This window comes from Lipophrys pholis, assembly GCF_963383615.2.
Source record: "Lipophrys pholis genome assembly, chromosome: 19".
In the NCBI taxonomy this organism is placed as follows: domain Eukaryota; kingdom Metazoa; phylum Chordata; class Actinopteri; order Blenniiformes; family Blenniidae; genus Lipophrys; species Lipophrys pholis.
The window spans coordinates 23,777,011-23,790,220 of NC_137647.1; the positions used below are offsets into that span (position 1 = coordinate 23,777,011).

At 44.1% G+C, this 13,210-nt stretch overlaps 1 protein-coding gene across 1 annotated transcript in view; it reads right to left on the minus strand.

Annotated features, from left to right (window-relative positions):
• LOC308125264 (TANK-binding kinase 1-binding protein 1-like) overlaps nt 1–6,573 on the minus strand; it is a 30,954-nt gene extending 24,381 nt beyond the window's left edge. Inside the window, exon 1 of the mRNA XM_080488892.1 lies at nt 6,444–6,573. The gene's annotated coding sequence lies outside the window, so the exon portion shown is untranslated. The remainder of the gene's footprint in view (nt 1–6,443) is intronic.
• Nucleotides 6,574–13,210: the final 6,637 nt, after the last annotated feature.

A 13,210-nucleotide genomic window follows, 5' to 3' on the forward strand; every position in this document is an offset into this window, starting at 1 on the left:
GGGTCCTTGAGGACGTGGCACCTTATCTGTAAACACAGCTGAGGGCTGATTCAGTGTGTGTGTGTGTGTGTGTGTGTGTGTGTGTGTGTGTGTGTAATGTGCCTGACAGACTCAGAGGAGGATGAGACATGAAATCACCATAACTGTGGATGACAGAGTACCACATAAAGAGAAAGGGGAAAGGGGGGGGGGGGGGGGGGGGTGAGGCCAGGAGAGAGCGGGGTAATGGGCAGGAATAGAAATGAGGTCAGTGAGAGAATTTTCTTTCCCGTTATCATGGTCATGTGGTCTTTTTCTGAGGAGATGCTCCCTCGCTGTTGAAAACCTTTCAGACATTGTGCATCGGACTGGTGGAGTCTTCTCACTCTGCACACGCACAACAGCATAGAAATGTCCTTAATATCTCTATGATGCCGGTAAGATATACTTTTAGAAATCCTTTTCACAATATTCTTGGAAATCATAGTCTCACTCAGACATGATTTATTGTGTCTGCTGTATTTTAATACTGAGAACATCTGTAACGTCTGTGTTTGTGTCTGGGACTGTAGATATAGTAATACCTTTCACCTGCATGCGCTCATTTGTCCAGGAAGGAAACATCTCAGAGTAACTGAATCAGGTCAACCTGACCTGGTTTAATTGTCTTGGAAGATGTTTCATCTAATCTAGAAGTTGTGTTTGTTTGGTTCACCTTTTTTGAAGGTAATTCACGGGGGGTCCTTGGTAGAAAAAGGAAGAACCAACAATCTAGAACATTCAAGCATCAGGCCCATGGGCCAAAACAAGAGGCTCCAATCCGCCAAACCACCAAAAGCAAATGGTAAAAGATTTTTGAAGACATTTCTTAAGAGTAGCAGACATGACACAACACTGAGATATCTGTGATGCTGCCATGAAAGCAAACGAGCACGAGCCTCAAAGCCACGCTGTCAAGGGGAGTTTGTAAAAACACCCAGAATGCAACAGCCATAGGAGACATTATTTGGACATTTCACTGTATTTTGCACGAGAATATTTCATCAAAATTGGCTTTATGTTGAGGTTGTTGTCATTTTGAGTTGTAATTGAATCACATCTAAACAGATTTCACTGAGGCACCACTTGAGCAGTCCCCAAAGTACTTCTAATAAATCAATGCAGTCTGATTGTAAAACAATTTCATATACTCTGTCACAAAAAACATTGAAGTTACAATTGAAAGGTTATCACGGCACTATTTTACCGGTCCGGCCGTCTCAAGATGAAACTGGGCCCCTGAACTAGAATGTGTTTGTCACTCCTGCACTAGATGCTTCAGATGTACTAGAACAGGGGTGTCAAACTCAGATCCTCGAGGGCCGCAGCCCTGCACGTTTTCAATGTCTCCCTCCCCTGAATGTCCTGATGGTTCATCACCACATTCAGCACAAAGCCAGATAACGAGCTGCTCATTGCAATCAGCTGTGTTGAAGCTGGGAGACATGCAAAACGTGCAGGGCTGTGGCCCTCGAGGCCTGGAGTTCGACACGTGTGTACTAGAAGGTTTACTTCATCGCCTTCTATTGAGCTGGAGGAACCCAGTACGACGTGTTCGCTTTGGTTCTGGGGCTCCAACCAACCTGCATGATCTCCCACAATCATCTGAATGTGATTTAATGTCAAACATTCATTTGATTGGTTGATTTTTGAAAACCTTATGATCATTGATTGAAGCTGACGTGTCATGATTTGGCCTCCGGGATGAAACACCTCCAGAGCTTCAGAATCATTATTGTTGAACCATCTTCTCAAATTAAGTTAAAGTTTCGACTGCTTTATGAAACAGGAGAAACATAACATGCCTCATAATGTTCGGTCGATTGTCCTCTTTGGGTTTTTTACAGCGCAGTGGAGTAGACCACGTCCTGTACTCTCTTCCCACACATGGACACACAAACACAAACTGTGCTCGCTAAACTCTGTTTTCTCTTGGTCTGCCTTGTGAAACAAGCACAAAGCTCCCTGCTGCTCCTGGTCCTGTTGGAATTCATCCAGCTGCTGCATTGTGAGGAGAATCAATGAGCCCACCACCCACCTCCAACTGCTCTCAGCTTCCCACATGGAAACTAGTAGCAGGTAGTACTAAATCCACTTCTGTCAGACCGGTGATCTCAGGCAGTCACGAGCGACGCACTGACATAGGAACAACCGAACAAATTAGAATATAGCCAGAAAAACATTCATGTTTCAACATTTTGTTCTCGGCAAGTTTCACAGGCATGAAAGTGTTCAGATGCAACCAAAGAGCGGAGAGGAAGCAGGACACAGAAAAGAAGGAGGTGGAGTACTGAAAGAAAGGCAACGTGACTCGGAAATGTCCCACATAGTGATGGACCACCAAAGGTCCAATCAACCCACTGTAAAGCATGGTGGAGGTACCATCATGCTGAGGAGCTCCTGAGCTGCCTCTTGTACTGGACACTGAACAGAACAAAGACATTTTGACCATAACACCATACACCATAACATCCATCCATCCATCTTCTCCCTCTTATCCGTTTCCGGGTGGTGGGGGTGTCAGTCTGAGCACCGTCACCCAGATCACATTGCACCATTAAGAACCTTCCTGCAGGTGGAGAGCCCACGGGAAGGTGGAGAGCCCACAGGACGGTGGAGAGCCCACAGGACGGTGGAGAGCCCACAGGAAGGTGGCGCCCAGTGTGGGACATGAACCCTCTACCTTGAGATTGTGAGTCTCATGCTCTACCAACTGAGCTAGCCGGGGGAACACCATAACACCATAACACCATAACGCCATAACACTATACACCATAACACCATGACACCATAACACCATAACACCATAACACCATAACACTATACACCATAACACCATAACACCATGACACCATAACACCATAACACTATACACCATAACACCATAACACCATAACACCATAACGCCATAACACCATAACACTATACACCATAACACCATAACACAATACACCATAACACCATAACACCATGACACCATGACACCATAACACCATAACGCCATAACACTATACACCATAACACCATAACGCCATAACACTATACACCATAACACCATAACACCATAACGCCATAACACAATACACCATAACACCATAACACCATGACACCATGACACCATAACACCATAACGCCATAACACTATACACCATAACACCATAACACAATAACACCATAACGCTATACACTATAACACTATACACCATAACGCTATACACTATAACACTATACACCATAACACCATAACGCTATACACTATAACACTATACACCATAACACCATAACGCTATACACTATAACACTATACACCATAACGCTATACACTATAACACTATACACCATAACGCTATACACTATAACACTATACACCATAACACCATAACGCTATACACTATAACACTATACACCATAACGCTATACACTATAACACTATACACCATAACACCATAACACTATACACTATAACACTATACACCATAACACCATAACGCTATACACCATAACACTATACACTATAACACTATACACCATAACACCATAACGCTATACAGTATAACAATCTGACCCAAGACAGGTGCAGTGGATATTGCACGTTACCTTTTAATCAAGGTGTTTGTTTGTGGAAGGGATGTGGTAGACAAGTTAATATTTTGTCCACAGAGTTGAGTCCAGTTGACAAAGACCAACTTGTGATTTCTAGTTAACTGGGTTGGATCGTCTCAAACTGCAGTTTTCTTTTCACTTCTGCCCTGTGGAACACCAGGTATGAACTAATTCAGGCTGCCAATCAATTAAAATTAGTAAGACACATAAAACTATTTAAATTTATTGCAATTTTCTTTTAACATTTCAATTTCTGTCATTGTAAACTTTCCAAGTGTGGCAATGTAATTTATTATAGTTCAGTCTTGCATATTGTGCATGTTGATATCAGGATACATTTCAAGATTATATTATGCAGCTCCATGTTCAATCCAAAATCAGCACACTGCTGGAGATTACATGACTCCACGCTGATTCATTCAATGTTCTCATTGCTTTTCTATTCTACTTCACTTACTGAAGTCTCACAATGCTTAAAATCTGCTTTTTGGGAATTTACAAAGCTGCCAGAGAACAAAATGAAGACACGAGTAGTAAAGCCCACAGCTGATCCCGATCTTCCAGGAAGTTTCTCTCTAATGTTTTAGATGTGATCATGATGAATTAGTGGGATGTCTGGGCCGGTGGCCGGTGGCCGGTGGCCGGTGGCCGGTGGCCGGTGGCCGGTGGCCGGTGGCCGGTGGCCGGTGGCCGGTGGCCGGTGGCCGCGGCCTCCTCTATCTGCTCCGCTTCCAGCTCGACACTTTCCAAACTAATCTGACTGAATTCTTTTGGTTTCTAACTTTCACCTCATTCTAACTGTTTGGGCACAACATGTTTTTAGACCTGTAATGTTTTCTTGATAACCTCAGGAAAATACAACTCGTGAAGCACAGCACACAGTTTTCACCTCACAGTGACCAGTGGACTGAAACAAACCCACGAACTCACTGCAGGATTCCTCCACAACTTTCATTAAAAGAGATTTCCTGCGACTGGTTGAAATTCAGGATTTGAGTGTGAGGTTTAATATCAAAGTGTATTTTTAAGGGAATTATAATTATTTTATGGATGCACAGGTGGAATAAGTTACTATCTCAGCCAGTGGCAGTCCTTGTGCATTTGGGCTCCTAAACCTTCACATCAACCCGGTCTCCTTTATTCAGGCTTCATGTAACCGGGATGATCTGATCTCTCAATCTGAAACTAGTCACTCAGATTAACTGAAGAGCTGACCACAGGTTGTGGTTGTCCTGTTCGTCCTTCTGACCTGTCACACGCACACGCACACGCACACGCACACACACACACACACACACACACACACACACACACACACACACACACACACACACACACACACACACACACACACACACACGCACACGCACACGCACACACGCACGCACGCACGCACACACACACACACACACAGTAAGGAAGGCATAACTGTTCTCATTAGAGGCTTCTAAATGAACTATCTGGCAAGTCTTTGCATATAGTCAGTCTCTGGTCTTTCATTAATGTTTCCTTTAAACATATTTTATGATTCTGATTAATCTTCATTACATTTATAACAATTTCAGTCATAAAAATCTGTCTTTAAATGTAATTACTCATAGTTTTAGCTTCAATTATTGCTTTTTATCATCTTAGAATGTATAAGGTGATCCTCCGATTTAACCTGCATGATGAACCCGAACCCGAACCCTCAATCAGAAGGAATTCAATCACAATAACAAAAAAAACCTAAATGGTATATAAACGAATATGAAGTTTTCCTCCAATTCAGAAACAGTAATTATGAATAACAAAGCCAAAGAAACAGTTTGTATGTGAATTAATCTCAGTGGGATTATATTTAATTGACTAAAGGGTTGAATGATGTTGGATATAAATGCAATAATGTAGTTGAGTATTATGATAATTGTACAATTTGCTATGAATAAAAACACTAAGGTCCATGGTGCCTTTTGGTCAAATAACAGTGCTCTTTCACTCTGTCTTCCTTTGTCCAAACAGTTGGCTTAGTTATTTTTGGTAAAAACAAAACAAAAATATAACCTTTCTTTACTTTTGTGCTTCTGAATTCTCTTCCCTGTGGCCACCAGGTATAAATTAATCACTCTCACTGGATTATAATTAATCAATTAGTTAATCGCACATTATCTGTGATTTAATTGTGCAGCATTAGTTTCATATTTAAAATTGTGTCTCTCAGTTTGCAGGACCTGAACATGAAAACAGTTGATCACAGTTCTGGTTGCATGTGTATCCTCTGGAAATTAATATTGAGATATTGATACGGGTTTGTCTTGTGAATGCGATAGTATACAATCAAAGAGGGCATAATAGAAGAAGTAAGGGCAGAACAGCAGACCAGGAGCCCCCAGGATGGATTTTACGACCCTGCGCTGAGGCTGAGAACCAGAAATCCCAGTACACGTGAACGCAGCACGGTTAACGCAGGAAAACGCGCTTTGATGAAACGTCTCGGGTTGTTACAACATGTTCCCGCATCTTTCAGGGCACACAGGCTGGTCTGCACCATCCATCCATCCATCCATCCATCCATCCATACACCCATCCATCCATCCATCCATCCATCCATCCATCCATCCACCCATCCATCCATCCATCCACCCATCCATCCATCCATCAGCGCGCGGTCCTCCCGGCTCTGCAGGTAAACCCAGCCCGGTGATACTCACCGCAGAGCCGCAGCCGTCAGCTGTTCCTCCCCCCTCCCTCCCTCCGCCACCAGCAGCCGCCTCACACCGCTCACAGCCGTCCGATGGCGGCTCATAAGTTGCGCAAAGCGCGAGCGGGACGCGTGTACTTACGCGCGTGATGCTGACGAGGAGCCGTGAGGATGAAGGTGCGCGCGGTGCTGAGGAGGGTTGACATGGCTGCTGGAGGCAGCAGCAGCAGAGGAGAGGATGCTGCATGTACTTCACCTCCCTCCCCCCCGATGAAGAGGAGGGAGGAAGAAAGGAATGATGAAGAGGGACAACAGCGGACCACGTGACCCTCACCTTCTATTTCCTTTTTTCTTTCTCCACTCACCCTATAGATAAACCTTTTGTCAAGTTTCTCTTATAATCTGCCATTTGATTGAACTTAAATATTTTACACATTTTATCTCTATGACTTAAAAACTAAACAATCTTGTGTCTTTGTCTGATTGTAGAAAAGGTCCTGATGGTTTCCTGTTGGTGAGCCTCCCCTCCCATACAGTCCCGTACAAACTGGCACTGTTTCTCACTAATCGGATGTTTTTACATGTTTTATTTGGCTTTACTGATATGGGGCCATCTGATGGAGAATAACACAACTAGTCCACATTAGCAAGCACAAAAACCTTCTTTTGTACTTTCGTTAAAAAAGAGGATATTTTCTTCAACGTTGTCACTCTTCTAAATAGGATAAGTCCGTGATGAGATTTAGTGGCAGTACCACGGCCTCACTGTAGGGGGCAGTGCACACACGGCTCCTTTGAATTACAAGTAAAAGTAGCACTGCAGTTTATACACTGACCTGCCATCTCACGAAGGTTACTGAACAAGTAGTATCTCTATGAGGAGCTCGACTGCTGGTCATCAATGTAACCAGGGTTACCGTCTTCTCAGAGGACAATCAGACCTGGAGTCTTTAAAGCAGGGTTATCTAAACTCTTAACTCATCGTCATGTACAGACAAGTATGAGCATGTCCACTCAATAGAAACGATTCTCTCGCTATCTTGTATTTCTTGTTGGGATTAGTTTTGTTTTGTTGAGGCTCCCCCTAGTGTCCAGACTCAGAACTTTCATGTCTGCAGAACGTCTTCAGTTGGACACAACAACACAACTGTTCCCACAATCTGGTGAGACACAACCACAAACATGACCTCACATGTTCATTCATGTTCTGGTGTCTTTCTGTGATCACTGGAAATACTGCAGTATTTCCAGGGTTTTGTTGGGGAGTGAAATGGGAAGCTTTTTGTGAATGGACATATTCCAGATCTGGACACTAAACCTGGACTCTTCAAAACGGATTCAAACTTTGGAGCTCCCAGTCGATCAGCTCGTCACAATATGTGAACAAAGAGTAAAAATGAGGTAATGGAAGTAAAAAAGTAAAATAAATTAAAAATGCTGTTTCATGTGTGACTTCTGGACTCCTGAAAATGGTCCAGCTGAGGGTCCAACATGTCCAGGTCCAGAGCTCTCTGTTGCGAGTGGAGGAGACGGTTTGTGTCTGATAACGTCTGATTGTTTGACGTCAGCCCCTCAACCAGGGGAGACGCTTGACGTCTGCTGAGATCCGGGTCAGCTCAGGCCACATGAGGCACTGTGGCTGGCCTACATCCAGCTCAGATCCACCGCACGGAAACCAGTCCAGCGAACTGACACAGGGAGCCGAGAGACCTGAGGAGACCTGAAGAGACCTGAGGAGACCTGAGGAGACCTGAAGAGACCTGAGGAGTTCTGAAGAGACCTGAGGAGACCTGAAGAGACCTGAGGAGAACTGAGGAGACCTGAGGAGACCTGAAGAGACCTGAGGAGATCTGAAGAGACCTGAGGAGACCCGAAGAGACCTGAGGAGAACTGAGGAGATCTGAAGAGACCTGAAGAGACCTGAGGAGACCTGAGGAGACCTGAAGAGACCTGAGGAGACCTGAAGAGACCTGAGGAGTTCTGAAGAGACCTGAGGAGACCTGAAGAGACCTGAGGAGAACTGAGGAGACCTGAGGAGACCTGAGGAGACCTGAAGAGACCTGAAGAGACCTGAGGAGACCTGAAGAGACCTGGGGAGACCTAGGGAGACCTGAGGACACCTGAAGGGACCTGAGGAGACCTGAAGAGACCTGAGGAGACCTGAAGAGACCTGGGGAGACCTGAGGACACCTGAAGGGACCTGAGGAGACCTGAAGAGACCTGGGGAGACCTGAAGAGACCTAAAGAGACCCGAGGAGACCTGGGGAGACCTGGGGAGACCTGAGGACACCTGAAGGGACCTGAGGAGACCTGAAGAGACCTGGCAAGACCTGGGGAGACCTGAAGAGACCTGGGGAGACCAGAGGAAACCCGTGATGGCAGAGCATGATGCTGGTTTAACACCAGACCAGATCCATCATTGAAGCCTTTACCCTGAAAAAAAAAGTGGTTTGGTTAGTTACACTTCTTGTTTTCATGTTTATTTTACTCGACTCTCACAAGATGTTTTATTCATGTGTACATGAGGAAGATGCTCTAAAGAGAGTCACATCCGGGCCTCCAGGGCTGATGTCCTGCACATTTTGGATGAAGAAGTTAAATAAAAGCTCAGAAGAAGTTCTTGGTCTTCTCCTGTATCGTCTTTGTCCTGATGTGCCTCTGCTCATTATTCCTTTAGATTTTGTTTTTATCTAGTAAACTTTAGTTACTATTTTATAGTTTGTTGTTATTTTATCAGGAATTCTGAATGTCTTTATCACTCCCTGTCTTGTTCTTGTATTATTTGTTCTGAATACAATTTTTGAAGAAGAAGAAGAAAAAAGTACTGACTTGTAATAACAGGAAGCTGGCTTCTGCTGCTCTCTGGTGGTCTTCTTAGACATTGCATGCTCTGCCTCTAGTCTTCTAACTTTTTTTTCTGAGAGCTTGATTGGCTGTGAGGAAGGCTGAGGAGGACCCCTATCTGACCTCTGGACATTAAACACCCGCTCTCAGCAGCATGCATCAGGTTCAAGTCAACACGTTAGTAAAAACTAACGGCATCATTATTTACTGAAGGATGTCAAAGAGAGGCAAAGTGAAAAGTCTCTGCAATCAATGTTCATGAAACATCAGTTAGAATCATGCAGTTTATTTAATGTGTACAACTTTATTTAATCAAGTCTTCCATCACAAACTGCCCCTTGGATAAAATACATTGAAGCCTTTTCTTGTTGTAAAATGCACTTTTCAAACAAACGTCAGGATTTGTTGATGGACTGACCCACAAATGAGCAAGTGAAAGCGATGTAATGTAATGGTTGAACTATTTGGTGATTGACTGCGTGTCTGCGGCGTGAGGACCCCTGCAGTACAGTGTGGGAAACATTCCCAGCATAGCTGGCCTCGCTGCTCGCCCGCATCCTCAATCCAAAAGCCAAATAAGGGTCTGGAGTGCAGGGTGAGGGGAGTTTCTCCTCAGCAGCAACCTCCAGGATTCTGCAGCTCTGGGAGGCGACCGGGTGTCTGGTGCTGCAGCAGAGATCAACGGAGTGACCCGGCAGCACAACAGAGCTGAATCCTACCCAGAAGAAGCAGGAAGCAGCGGCTGGAGGAACCTGCTTCAGCTCATTTATGCCCCAAGGGTTCAAATACTTGTAAAATTCAGGATTCATGTGACATATTTGAATAGTTTGTGTGCTGTTAAGTTTAAAACACATTATCTGTATCAAAAGCCCCGTTTCCACAGTGCCCCTTGGTACCGGTGCCGGTCAGGTGGGGTTGACTATCCGTAACCAGACCCGTATCAGTGCCGCATTTCCATTACACGGGGAACGGTTTGAAATGTAGGCGGGGTTATGAACGGTTGCGTAATCATGCAGGATGTGACGCCATAACAGGAGGACATTTTCAAAAAAGTTTCCTGATTGCTGCAGAAGAACTGATTGGAAATGGCTGCTCGCTGGGAGAACAGCGGTCGTCACGGACCAATGAGCAGACGGCAGTGTTGAAGCTCCTCCCCCTCATATCCGGCACATTGTGCCTGGTACCCCAAGTGGAGGGGTAGGGAGAAATGGTTACCAATGGTACCGGTTGGTAACGGTTCTGAGTCAGTGGAACCGCACAACAACCGGTTCCGACCTGACCCGTACCGGCACCAAGGGGCTCTGTGGAAACGGGGCTAAAGTCTGTGGGTTAGATGTTGCTATAATTACATTTTTGGAGACATTTGTCAAGTTATTTGTCCTAATTTCATAGTTCTAACACTATTTCTGGCTAATTCAGGCTTGTTCCTGTGCAATGCCGAGTGAATATCAATCTAAGTCACATGAAACCAACATGAATACAATATTTTTTAATTTATGCATTTAGAATGACATTTTCTTATGAACTCCACCTTTAACTACGTCCAAAATGTTCTAACTCTGATGTTTGCAAGCAGATACGTTTGAATGTGTTCCTGGATGTGAATCATCACAAGTTTCCCCAATTTATTGTTCCCACAGTTTTTCTATCATCCCCAGTTGTAATAAATGTTTTATTTTAAAATGATTGAAATCAATCAAAAAAAATGTGGCTTCCCCAGTTCAAAATGTAGCTTAAACTTTTCAAAACCATGGAAAAGTGATGAAGCACGGCATCATCTATTAACAAAAACCTCATAAAAACATAGCTTTCTTTTTTATTCCCTTAATCAGTGTACTCCACATCATTGCTTGTATTTCATTTCCTTCTATTTTTCCGTGACGCCTGTTTGCATTCTGAGCGTTTTAGTTTGATTTGTTTAGTTCACTTCAGTTTTCAAAAAGATCTTTCTTTCCAGCATAAGAGCAGTGTAAAGCCAGACTCTGGTTCTATTTTCAGGATTAAACGTTAGAACAAGTTCTACGTGCTGCTCGGCCACGTCACACAGAAAGAACTTGTCCCAACATGGACGTGTGCTGAGGCTGAAATGTAAACGGGTGACATGTGTTAGCAGAGGGAGCTGACTGATGATGAGGATGATGAAGTCCGGGGGAACGAAGAGCAGAAGCTGCAGCGTGCTCTATATAAGGCCTGACAGGTCACTCATCACCGAGAGGTGGCCAGAAGGTGGGAAATGTAAAACCTCAGTTAAAAACAAAAGCTCTGATGCTGTGACGAGTAAAAGATCTTGTGGAAAGTACTTGCTCATTTTGGATGGATGGATGGATGGATGGATGGATGGCTGGATGGATGGATGGATGGATGGATGGACGATGGATGATGGATGGATGGATGGATGGATGGATAATGGATGGATGGATGATGGATGATGGATGATGGATGATAGATGGATGGATGGATGGATGGATGGATGGATAGATGGATGGATGGATGGATGGATGGATGGATGGATGATGGATGGATGATTGATGATAGATGGTGGTTAGAAGGATGGATGGATGGTGGATGATGGATGATGGATGGTGGTTAGAAGGATGGATGGTGGATGGTGGATGGATGATGGATGATGGATGATAGATGATGGATGATGGATGATGGATGGTGGTTAGAAGGTTGGATGGTGGATGGACGGATGGATGGATGATGGATGGATGGATGATTGATAATGGATGGTGGTTAGAAGGATGGATGGCTAGTGGATGGTGGATGATGGATGATGGATGGTGGATGATGGATGATGGATGATGGATGATGGATGATGGATGATGGATGGTGGATGATGGATGGTGGATGGTGGATGATGGATGATGGATGGTGGATGATGGATGATGGATGATGGATGATGGATGATGGATGATGGATGGTGGATGATGGATGGTGGATGGTGGATGATGGATGATGGATGGTGGATGGTGGATGATGGATGGTGGATGGTGGATGATGGATGATGGATGATGGATGATGGATGATGGATGATGGATGATGGATGATGGATGATGGATGATGGAGAACATGCAAACTGCACAGAAAGACAAAGTTCATTGTGGAGCTGAAGTCAGTAAAGTAATAAAGTTGAACAGAAGGAGGTTGTTATGAAGGTGTGCTGCCGTGTTACAGACGTTACTGAGAATCATGAGAAATCAGCATCTTTAACTCCAACCATGGACTCCAGGTTTCTCCAAATGGAATCATTTCTTCCAAACATAGAGAATATATTTAATGCAATTCTCAGAATTCTCACAGGCTGAGCTCTGACACGACACAATTTACAGAAAATATTACAGAACCTTTCTCAAGTTTCACGTGAAGTCAAATCATTACTTACATCTCAGTGTGAGACTTTTAGCACCTCATCGTTCATCTTTCATGTGTTTCACTTAATTGCGTCATTATTAAAAAAAATGCAATACGAATGAATTTGCCCTGTTTTTCCATTACCTGTGTCTAATTGTGTTGTGATGAACAACTCAAGATGAATTCACTTCAAAGATGCAGATTAAATTAAAACAGGATATTTTAAACAAAACTGATTTTATATCACATATTTTATCCAATTAAGCAAAAAGTGAAAAATGTGAACACACACACACACACACACACACACACACACACACACACACACACACACACACACACACACACACACACACACACACACACACACACACACACACACACACACACACACACACACACACACACACACAGTCGTGGAAAATCCCGCTCTGCTTCTCCACCTCAGCATTATGAAACTCGTGCTCAGAGTCGAAGCTTCGTTTGTATATTTGAAGACATTCCACTGGCCGGTCGAGCTCCAGTGGATCTAAACTCAGTTTGTATAAATAAATAAATGCACAAGAGGCTGAGATGTTGGAGACGAGCATTCCTGGAGATGAAGTGAGACCGGGACTGTTCAGTCTGCTCAGTGTACAGCTGGAATGTAGGCCGCCGTGTGTGTGTGTGTGTGTGTGTGTGTGTGTGTGTGTGTGTGTGTGTGTGTGTGTG